We start from the raw sequence: 12,020 nt of genomic DNA on the forward strand, positions 1-12,020 counted from the left end.
GAGGGGAAAGGGGAGGGGGGAAGGGGAGAGGGTAGGGTGGAGGGGGGGAAGGGGAGAGGGTAGGTGGAGGGGGGAAGGGGAGAGGGTAAGGTGGAGGGAGAAGGGAGGGGGAAGGGTAGGGGGAGGGGGAGGGGGGAAAGGGAGGGGGAGGGGGAGGGGGGAAAGGGAGGGGGAGCGGGAGGGAGGGGGAGGAGGGAAGGGGACGGGGAGGGGAGGAGGGGGGAGGAGAGGGAGGAGGGGGGAGGGGAGGGGGAGGGGGAGGGGAGGGGCAGGGGGTGGGGAAGGGGTAGGACATAAAGGAAGGGGTAGGGGGGAAAGGGAGGAGCATGGGGGAAAGGGAGGGGAGGGGGAGGGGGAAGGGGTAGGGCAGAAAGGAAGGGGTAGGGGGAAAGGGAGGGGCATGGGGGAAAGGGAGGGGGAGGGGAGAGGAGGGGAAAGGGGAGGGGGGAAGGGGAGAGGGTAGGGTGGAGGGAAAGGGAGGGGGAAGGGTAGGGGGAGGGGGAGGGGGGGAAGGGTAGGGGGAGGGGGAGGGGGGAAAGGGAGGGGGAGCGGGAGGGAGGGGGAGGAGGGAAGGGGAGGGGGCGGGGAGGGGAGGAGGGGGGAGGGGAGGGGGGAGGGGAGGGGGAGAGGAGTGGGTGGGGGGGGGGGAGGGAGGAGGTGGAGGGGGAGGGGCGAGGGGGTGGGGGATGGGAAGGGGGGAGGGTAGGGGGATGGGGGTGGGGAAGGGGTAGGACAGAAAGGAAGGGGTAGGGGGGAAAGGGAGGAGCATGGGGGAAAGGGAGGGGGAGGGGGATGGGGAAGGGGTAGAGCAGAAAGGAAGGGGTAGGGGGGAAAGGGAGGGGCATGGGGAAAGGGAGGGGGAGGGGAGGGAGGGGGAGGGGGGAAAGGGAGGGAGGGGGAGGGGGAAGGGAGGGGAGGGAGGGAGGGGAGGAGGAAGGGGAGGGGAGGGATATAGATGGTTACTGGCAATTTATCACATCCACAAATGATGTAATCCACACAATTTATGTACTTGACATAACGTTAATAGGAATACATGGCCGTGTAGATGGGAAATACAGTTTGTTTGAAATAAATCACAAATATCAGATGAAAGTGAAAAAAAACCTATGTGGTGTGAATGGCAATGTTCCTCGCTGAAATGTGAAAAAAACTGAATTACGTGCGAACGCATCACTGTGAGATCTATGGCGGCAAAGTTGGAACATCACGTGATCCTAGCAGAAGTACCCGGCATTGCCGGGTGGGGGAGGGGAGACCCGTACATTCCCAACCCGGACATTCGCCCTCTCGACTCAAGCTCGTATTTGATTCGTATTCTTAATCGAAAGGGGAAAGGGGAAATCCTTCGTATTCGTATTCGTAAACACGAAATATGAATTAAAATTTAATTCATATCGCACAAAATCGACACAAAACACGATCGCATAAAGGTGAAAAAACGCAATGGCTTTTCGCCCTGAATTACGTGCAAACGTGTGACGTGTGACGGGATGGAACATCACGTGATCGCTCTGAGCGAATCAGCGAGCTGCTCGCACTGGCTGAGATTAGCGGGTACTTCGCTGAAATGCGCTGAGGTAAATATGAATAAAAAATATGGATCTCGTCAAATATTGTCTCGGCCATGTTCGTCCCAGGCTCAATGGCCATGTCTATGTCAAATATCAAGCACGTGAGCCTCTCCGTTTCGGAGTCTATCGGTAACATTACACACACACACACAAACTGTGTTTTATATATATAGATTATGACGTCATAGGTCACGTGGTACAGACGCCATCTTGGAAAAACGTTACACCTCCATATCTCTCAAACTGCTCAATGGAAAAAATTGAAACATAGCTCATTGTCAAGTACTCACCATGGGGAATAATATATGTTGATGGTGATGTCATAGGTGCCTTAAGTATGACGTCATAATTCGATAAGTACAACGCTTGATCTGATCAGTATGAATAAAACAAAAATTCCTCTGCAACTTTGAGACTAATGGACAGGAAATTTTCAGAATATGTGCGGCTCCTGTATAATTTTTTAATGATAATTTTAACGTCATAGGTGACGTGGTACAGACGCCATCTTCGAAAAAAATCGAAATACGTTGCACCTCTATATCTCCGAAACCGCTCCATGGAAAAAATTGAAACATGGCTCATTGTCAAGTACTCCCCTTGGGAAATAACATATGTTGATGATGATGTCATCGGTGCCTTCGTTATGACGTCATAATTCGACAAGTACAACACTTATCCGATCATTGTTAATTTTTTTTTCTCAGCAACTGTTGGTCTGATTGGCACGAAATTTTCACCATATGTGCGGCTCCTCATGTAGAATATTTTAATGATTAATCATGACATCATAGGTCATGTGGTACAGGTGCCATCTTGGAAAAACCGAAAAATGTTGCACCTCTATATCTCCAAAACCGCTGCATGGAAAAATTTGAATCATGGCTCATTGCAAAGAACTCCATATGCGGAATAGGTGTTGTTAATGATGACGTCATTGGTGCCATAATTATGACGTCATAAATCGACAGGGACAACGCTTAGTCTGATCAATTTGAAATGTATTGAGCGTAATCTATGCAACAATTATATTAGAGAATATAAATTTATGATGCCATTGCTCACGTGGTCTGGCCGCCATATTGGATCAAAGAATTTTTTTTTTGTTGTAAATGTATTGTCTCTGATCTGAATGCTTTGATCTGTAGAATGTTTCAGCTTAAGCAAAGTTAATTATAAGTGATAATTATTGTTTTTTTATTGGAAAAATAAAGACAGTTTCATGGAACAGCAGCTAATCAATAGAGGGCAGCAGGTTCATACCCTGATAGTGAATCAAAAGGGAAAGGGGAAACAAAGAGGACCTATTAATCAGCTATCCTTGTGATTGAGTCACAGTGAGAATGTGATTTGGAATTCCAGGCTGGGGCACAAAATTCCATCAGGAATAATTTTGGATAGGAATATCAGGCTTGGGCTATGCAATTGGATCTTTGGAACTTTGGAAGACTCACTAACAAAATATTTCACATTCACAATATATTACAAATATTCTCGAGCGTTTTCAGAACTTACAAGACTGATAAAGTCCATGCTTTTTCCTCCTAAAGTGCAATGAATGTGCTTTCCAGTTGTGCCTTTTGGCCAAGTCCTCACCGTGTCTCGCTTGAAAACAGGAGTCTTTACACAACAAACGTGCTCGATACTGTTTTAAAGAAAGTTAACACTCACTATTTCACGACTTGATCTGACAATTTTCCTCATACAAGAGTAAGTTTTTGACAAAGAAATTGGATTTATTGACAATTTTTGGACAAATAAGTAATTAAGTAAAAAATAAGTAATTGACAAATTTCTTCATCATTCCTCCCTCCTTCAATTCCCACTCCTCCCTCCAGGTCTTCAAAACAGCTGTTCACCACCATCTCTTATCTTCCCCCATCCAAAACCTTGTTCTCTTCTACCCGTTAATTCAAATCCTGCAAGTTCTAGCAGTTTCCATATGTTTTTTGTTTTTTTACCTCGAACCCTCCTCCACCCCCCCCCCCCCCTTCCCATGCCCGCTCCCCCCAAGCCCTCTCCCTCCCACAGATCTTCCGATGTCCCTGTTCTCTGCTGTTGTACTTGTGTGCTTCCCGCTCTCTCCCCATCTTGACTCCCACTCCCTTTATTGCATGTTTTTGTGTCGGTTTTTTTTTGTTGTGATTGATGTTAGCTCTTTCACGAGCCTCGATCTTGTATCCAAAAAGTAAAAAAAAAAGTAAGTAAGCTAAGCTAAGCAGTCACATGATCCATGCTATTCTTACCACAATCTACGAGTAGTTATGAATCACCCTCCCCTTTCACATAACAGTATCATTGAAAGAATATAATATTTTTTGCCAAAAGTCATGTCCATGTGGGAAGCAAGTTTTTCAATAAAGACTAACTTTCTTACCAATTGTAAGAACTTTGGACTTTCTGGCAATGCCACTAATTTTGAAGTGACTTCATTTTTAATGTCAGGTTTCAGGCCGCCTGTGATCTCAAGATCCAGAATGGCATCCCGCACCAAGATGCTGCCTCCACGGAGCACGAATGAGACAAAGAGATGCATGTGGATGTAATTCCGTGTGCAATGCAGCCTCCTGTGGGTCAGAAAGAGAAATATAGTGAGTTGCACGAGTGAGTCCCAAAAACATATTGTACAAAGGGACACAATAAAATAGAATAAATATTGTAAGCCCAGTCCTATAAGGACTCTTTAGTCAGTTCATATATATATATATATATATATATATATATATATGTGTGTAAAAAGTAGTTATAAAAGTTGTTTTGGACAGAATAAAGCAGAGAATAACAAACATACCTAAAGTACGCAAGGAGAAATAGAGCAAATGTGTCGGAGATTATCGATGTGGAGTAGCCGACCGTGTAGATAATTGACAATCTCCGGTACATTCCCTGAGAAGTAATGAGGGGAGGGTTGCACAAGTATGGCATATTTAACATCAATGATCAGCACTCATCTAGTTATCCAGTTACGTCAAGTCGTGGCCGACATCCGGCGACATTAATCATCAGGTTTCTCCAAACATCACCATCCTGTACTGCTTCCGCTAACTTTGGTAGAAGCAGGTTGGTTGCAGGCTTTACCCCATTCATCCAGCACATACAAGGTCTGCCTCTTCCTCTTCTTCCCTCAAGCATACCCAGTTGTTTTACTCTGAAGGGAAAACCTATAGGGAAGGCATGGCGATTATGAATATGACAGATCAGATTTACAAGGTTTGATCAAAAATATTGTGTGAGATATGGTGTGATATGGTGTGAGAAATGGAGAAGGTGAAAGGATTTTGGAGTTTGCTGATGGAGCTGATATGTTGATTTGTAATACTCAGTTCCAGAAAGAGGATAATAAGCTTGTTACATACACGTCAGGTGGGTCGACGACAACCGTTGACTACCTGATGGTGCGTAGGCGGGATAGGGGGCAACTCCGAGACACAAAGGTGATCCCGGGGGAGGAGGCTGTTTCACAGCACCACTTGGTTGTCTGCGACGTAAGGGTGAAAGGTGCGAGGAGAGCTCGGCGGGGGAAGTACCAACCGAGAATGAAGGTGTGGAGGTTGAAAGAGGTGACAGTAAGGGAGGCATTAAAAGAAAGGCTGAGTAGGGTCGAGGATGATGTGGTTGAGCTTGAAAGTGGTTGGATGTCAATGAAAGCTAGTCTGTTGGGAGCCGTTGGTGAGGTATGTGGATGGACAAAAGGACCACCGAGGCACTCGGAAACATGGTGGTGGGATGATGAAGTTGGAAAGAGGATTGACGAGAAGAGGAAGAAGTTCAAGGAGTGGCAGAAGGCGAAGGGTACGGGAGCAGAAACAGCAGACCATGAAAGTTATAAGGCAGCCAGGAAGGCTGCACAGAAAGAGGTAGCAAAGGCGCAGGAGGCATGTAGGAAAATGTTCGGAGAACGCTTGGATTCGGAAGAGGGTCAGAAAGCAGTATTCAGGATTGCAAAGCAGATAGCGAAAGAGAGGTGTGATGTGATGGGGGTGAGCTGCTTGAAGGATGAAGTGGGACAAATCGTTGTCGACCCAGATGGAATTAAAGGAAGATGGAAAAGATATATGGAAATGCTGTTGAATACAGAGAATGAATGGGATGGCAACATCGAGAGTAACCCAGTTTTAGGACCGGCAGAGAAGATAACTGAGAAGGAAGTTGAGGAAGCGATAAAAGCAATGAAGGGTAGAAAAGCGGGAGGGCCGACGGGAGTTGTGGGAGATATGTTGAAGGCAGCAGGAAGTTGGGGTGTGAAGAGAATGACAGAGATCTGTAATCTGGTGGTGAAAGAAGGCCGCATTCCAGTGGATTGGGAACTGAGTACCCTCATCCCTCTATACAAGGGGAAAGGTGACCCTCTGGAGTGTGGCTCGTACCGAGCGATAAAGTTATTGGAGCATGGAATGAAGGTATTGGAAAGGGTGTTGGAGAGGAGGATAAGGAAGAAGGTGAAGATCGACGAAATGCAGTTTTGATTTATGCCAGGAAGAGGAACGACAGACGCGCTTTTCATTGTGAGGCAGTTGCAGGAGAAGTACATGGAGAAGAGGAAGAAGTTGTTTTTTGGGTTTGTTGATCTGGAGAAAGCATTCGATCGGGTTCCACGCAAAGTATTGACATGGGCATTGAGGAAGTTAGGAGTGGAGGAATGGTTGATCAGAGTAGTGATGGCAATGTACAAAAGAGCGCGCACAGCTGTAAGGACGAAGGACGGGAACAGTGGTGAGTTTGAGGTGAAGGTGGGAGTGCATCAGGGGTCGGTACTAAGTCCACTACTATTTGTAGCTGTGATGGAGGTGCTGGCTCAGAACGTAAAGGAGGGTTTACCGTGGGAGTTGTTGTATGCAGATGATCTGGTGTTGATTGCGGAAAGTATGGATGGACTGAAGGAAAAGATGAACACGTGGAAGGAATGTATGGAGACAAAAGGTCTGAAGGTGAATATCGGAAAGACGAAGGTGATGGCAAGTGGTAAAGCATGTGGTGAGGTGGAAAGAACTGTGAAGTGGCCCTGTGCTGTGTGTAGGAAGGGTGTCGGAGTGAACTCCATTCAGTGTACAATGTGCGCTGAGTGGGTTCATCAAAAATGTAGTGGTCTGAGAGGGTCATTAACCAGTGTGGCAGCTACATTCAAATGTAAGGTGTGCACAGAGGGAGCTGCAGATGGAGGAAATGTTGAGTTGGATCTTGGAGACGGCGTGAAGCTGGAAGGTGTGAAAACATTTTGCTACCTCGGAGACATGCTGAATGGAGAAGGTGGATCAGACTCGGCAACGGTTGCTCGAGTGAGATGTGCATGGAAGAAGTTTCGGGAATTGAGTGGCGTGCTGATGATGAGGGGAGTGTCGTTGAAGCTGAAGGGAAAGGTGTATGCTGCATGTGTGAGAAGTGTTATGATTTATGGGAGCGAGACATGGGTAATGAACGTAGAACAGCAACGAAGGATGGAAAGGGTGGAAATGCGAATGGTTCGACGGATGTGTAGAGTATCGTTGAGAGAGAGGAAGACAAATGATGAATTGCGAAAGATGATGGGAATAGAGCCTGTGATTGATGCTGTGAAGAGGAACAGGTTGAGATGGTTTGGTCATGTGTTGAGGAAGGATGAAAGTGACTGGTTGAGAAGAGTGATGGAAATGAATGTAGAAGGAAGTAGAAGACGGGGAAGACCGAGAAAGACTTGGCTAAAGATGGTGGAAGAAGAAATGCGGGCAAGGGGGTTAACAAGGAGAGATGCAGAAAATAGGGCAAAATGGAGAAGATTGTCATGGGGACCGCAAGGCTAACCCCCGCTCTAGCAGGGAAAATGGCCTTTAAAATGCATGTTGTTGTTGTTGTTGATCAAAAATATTGGTACCTTGTAGCGGTTACCGCTGGATGCACACAATCGCCTTGCACCGGCCAGAACACGGCCAGACGCGCCTCTCCCGGGCATGCCCGGACTCACTGTTCCCGGGCACGCCCGAACCTCCCGGGCACGCCCGGTCTCGTCTTTCCCGGGCTCGCCCAGAGCGTCCGGGCATGCCCGCTATCGCCTTTCCAGGGCTCGCCCAGAGCGTCCGGGCATGCCCGCTATCGCCTTTCCAGGGCTCGCCCAGAGTGCCCGGGCACGCCCAGCCTCGACTTGCCAGGCCGCAGCCAAACACGCCCGGGCAGGTCCAGACTCGCCTTTCCAAGGCTCGCACTTGACACCCGGGCATGCCCGGTATAGCTTTTGCCGGGCAAACTTCCCGACATAAATGTGTATATATATATTGCTGCCCGATAAACGGGCTTGTCAGAATACCTGAGCTGTTTTGTTTCAATAAAGCAACTCGGACGAATTCCGTCTTTGGTCGCGTCAATTCTTTCGATTCGCGTTGGAGCGCAGTTCCTTCATTGGTGACCTACCGACATGGATACGGCAGTGACGCTTAAACTGCCTACCTTCTGGGAGGCTCACGCGGCTGTTTGGTTCGCTCAGGCGGACTCTGAGTTCGCCCTGCGAGGCATCACCGCGGACGACACCCGCTTCCACCATGTTGTGGCGGCGCTCGGTTCCGCCACCGCGGCCCGCGCCTTGAGCCTCCTCGAGCACCCGCCGGCTGCTGACAAATACGACGCGCTGAAGACACTCCTCCTCGACGCTTTCGCCCTCTCACGGGCAGCACGCGCACGGCGCCTGCTCGCTCTGCCCGAGCTCGGCGACACGCGCCCGTCAGAGCGCATGGACTATATGCTCTCGTTGCTCGGTGAGCACTCTCCGGATTTTCTGTTCCGCGAGCTGTTCCTTCGCCAGCTGCCTCACCCGGTACGCCTCGCCCTGGCTGGCACGTTGATCACGGATTCCCGCGCCCTCGCCAGGGAAGCCGATAAGATCTCCTCGGCGGGCCAGCACATCGGCGCGGTTACCTGGAGCCCACCGCCGTCCGAGGCGACGCCCACGACGCCCGAGCGCCCTGCGCGGTTGGAGGCCGAACTGCCGGTGCAACTGGCGGCCGCCACGCCGCACCGCCCGCTTCCGACACGACGGCCGGGGCCTCCACCTGACCGTGCGTGGTGTTATTACCACGCAAGGTTCGGACACAAGGCTCGGACGTGCCGGCCCCCGTGCACTTTCGGCAGGTCGGGAAACGGCCGGGCCGGCGTTCATTCCCAGCCATGAGCGCCGGCCACTCGGGCAACTTGCTGTTTATTCGGGACAAAGCGTCTGGGCGGCGTTTCCTGTGTGACACCGGCGCCCAACTGAGCGTCATACCCGCCTCCGAGCAGGACAGGCGGGACGCCGTTTGCGGCCCCTCTTTGGTCGCTGCTAATGGCTCGGCCATACGCACTTTCGGCCCACACGTCATCACCCTCTGCTTCGGCAGCCAGCGTTTTCAATGGACTTTTGTGACCGCCTGCGTCCCCATGGCTTTGCTGGGCGCCGACTTCCTCTGCGCGCACGGGCTGCTGGTCGACGTCAAACGTCGTCGCCTTGTCAACGCCGAGACTTTCAGCTCCCTGGCGTGCACGATGAGCAGCTCCGCGCCGACCGAACTGGCGTGCGCCCTCCCAGCAGCGAACGAGTTCGCTCACCTGCTCGCGGAATTCCCGGCCCTCACGCGGCCGACGTTTTCGGCCGTCGCGGTGCGGCATGGGATCGAGCACCACATACCCACTACGGGCCCGCTGGTCTACGCCAGGGCCCGCCGCCTCGACCCGGCCAAGCTCGCCGTGGCGAAGGCCGAGTTCGACGCGTTGGAGCACCTCGGCATCGTGCGGCGCTCCGATAGCGCGTGGGCCTCGCCACTGCACATCGTGCCAAAGCCGGGGGGTGGATGGCGCCCGTGTGGCGACTACCGCCATCTCAACGACGCTACCACCCCCGACAGGTACCCGATCCCGCATATTCAGGACTTTTCCGCCCATTTGGCGGGACGAGTCATCTTTTCGAAAATTGACCTGATACGGGGCTACCACCAGGTACCTGTCCGGGCGGCCGACGTCCCGAAGACGGCCGTCATCACGCCGTTCGGCCTGTTCGAATTTTTGCGGATGCCGTTTGGCCTCAAGAACGCGGCCCAGGCGTTCCAGCGCTTGATGGACGGCGTGCTGCGCGACCTGCCGTTTCTTTTCGTCTATCTGGACGATATCCTCGTCACCAGCACGTCCAGTGCCGAGCACCTCCTCGACCTCCGAACACTGTTCGGTCGCCTCAGCGAGCACGGCTTAATTGTCAACCCAGTCAAATGCCACTTCGGCGCGACGACCGTTGACTTTTTGGGCCACCGCATCACTAAGACCGGGGCCGTGCCGCTGCCGACCAAGGTCGAGGCCATCACCACGTTCCCGCGTCCCCGTTCCATCAAGGCCCTCCAAGAGTTCCTCGGCATGGTGAATTTTTATCACCGATTCGTGCCCCGCGCTGCTCAGCTCATGCGGCCCCTTTACGAGGCCCTCCGGGGCAAGCCGGCCAAGCATGACATTGTTTGGTCTGCGGCCATGGACGCGGCCTACGCCAGCGCCAAACGGGCCCTCGCCGACACAACGCTGCTGGCTCACCCGGTGCTCAACGCGCCCATTGCCCTCACTACGGACGCCTCCAACTACGCGGTGGGCGCCGTCCATGAGCAATGGGTGGACGGGGTTTGGCAGCCACTCGCTTTTTTCAGCCGGCAACTCCGGCCGAACGAGTTAAACTACAGCACGTTCGACCGCGATCTGCTCGGGCTATTCCTGCCCGTTCGCCATTTCCGACACCTCCTGGAGGGCCGCCCGTTCACGGCTTTCGTCGACCACAAGCCGTTGGTCTACGCAATGGCTAAGGTCACGGAGCCGTGGTCGGCCCGCCAGCAGCGCCACCTCTCCGCCGTGTCGGAGTTCACCACGGACATCCGGCACGTCGCCGGCAAAGACAACGCCGTGGCCGACTGTCTTTCTCGGGCCAGCGCGAACGCGGTCCACCTCGGCGTGGACTTCGCGCTCATGGCGGCCGACCAGACCACCGACGCCTCGGTGCAGGCACTCCGTGCGGCGGACACGGGCCTCCGCCTGGCCGACATTCCCTTCGCGGGCACCGTCCTGCTCTGCGACGTCTCCCAGGGCCAGCCTCGCCCCATCGTGCCCGTTTCCTGGCAGCGCCGCATCTTTGCCTCCATCCACGGCCTTTCTCACCCGGGCCGGAAAGCTTCTCAGAAGCTGGTGTCGGCGCGTTTCGTCTGGCACGGCCTTCAACGAAACATCCGCGACTGAGCCAACGCCTGCACGGCCTGCCAGCGGGTCAAGGGCCACCGCCACACCCAGGCCCCACTGGCACCTTTCGCCGTGCCTGAACGGCGTTTCGACCACGTCCACGTGGACCTGGTGGGTCCCCTGCCCCCCTCGCGGGGGTTCACCCACCTGCTCACCATGGTGGACAGGACCACCAGGTGGCCGGAGGCTGTGCCCCTCGCCTCCACCACCACCGCCGACGTGGCGCAGGCGTTCATCGCCACCTGGGTCGCGCGCTTCGGCGCACCAGCGGACATCTCGTCCGACCGCGGCCCACAGTTCACGTCTGAGCTTTGGGGCACGGTCGCCCTTTAGTTGGGGGTCACGCTGCACCGCACCACGGCCTACCACCCCCAAGCCAACGGGTTGTGCGAGCGGTTTCACCGCTCCATGAAGGCCGCACTCATGGCCGGCCTTCAGGACGACGGTTGGGCCGACCGGCTGCCGTGGGTCCTTTTGGGCCTTCGCACGGCCCCCAAGGAAGACCTCCAGGCGTCCGCCGCCGAGCTCGTCTACGGCCAGCCGCTTCGCGTCCCAGGCGAATTCGTGCCCGACGCTACCAGTCCCTGGTCCGCCGCTCGCCAGCGCTCGGACCTCCAGGAGGCCGCCCGACGATTTGCCCCCGTGCCGACGTCCCACCACGGTGGCCCCCAGTCCTACGTCCCCCCGGCGCTTCGCACAGCGGAGTACGTCTTTGTGCATCATGACGCGCACCGGGGGCCACTCCGGCTGCCGTACGACGGGCCCTTCCGGGTCCTGCGACGGGGCGACAAGTCTTTCATCGTCGACTTCGGCGGCCGGCCGGACCGGATTTCTGTGGACCGCCTCAAACCGGCGCACATGGACGTCGACCGACCACCACGGTTGGCCCTTCCTCCGCGGCGAGGCCGCCCCCCGTCCACAGTTCCCCCCGCTCGACCACCCACCACCACGTCGGACCCCTCCCCACGACCCTCCAGGGGTCGCTTCGGCCGGGTCATCCGGACCCCCCTTAAATTGACCCTGCCGGTGCAGGTCGATTCTGGAGGGGCGTGTGTAGCGGTTACCGCTGGATGCACACAATCGCCTTGCACCGGCCAGAACACGGCCAGACGCGCCTCTCCCGTGCATGCCCGGACTCACTGTTCCCGGGCACGCCCGAACCTCCCGGGCACGCCCGGTCTCGTCTTTCCCGGGCATGCCCGCTCTCGCCTTTCCAGGGCTCGCCCAGAGCGTCCGGGCATG

At 54.2% G+C, this 12,020-nt stretch overlaps 1 pseudogene; it reads right to left on the reverse strand.

Annotated features, from left to right (window-relative positions):
• The window catches only part of LOC137430908 (parathyroid hormone/parathyroid hormone-related peptide receptor-like), an 81,745-nt pseudogene that overhangs the window by 50,185 nt on the left and 19,540 nt on the right, over positions 1-12,020 (reverse strand).

The sequence above is a fragment of the Myxine glutinosa genome, chromosome 7 (assembly GCF_964187855.1).
Source record: "Myxine glutinosa chromosome 7, kmMyxGlut1.1, whole genome shotgun sequence".
NCBI lineage: Eukaryota > Metazoa > Chordata > Myxini > Myxiniformes > Myxinidae > Myxine > Myxine glutinosa.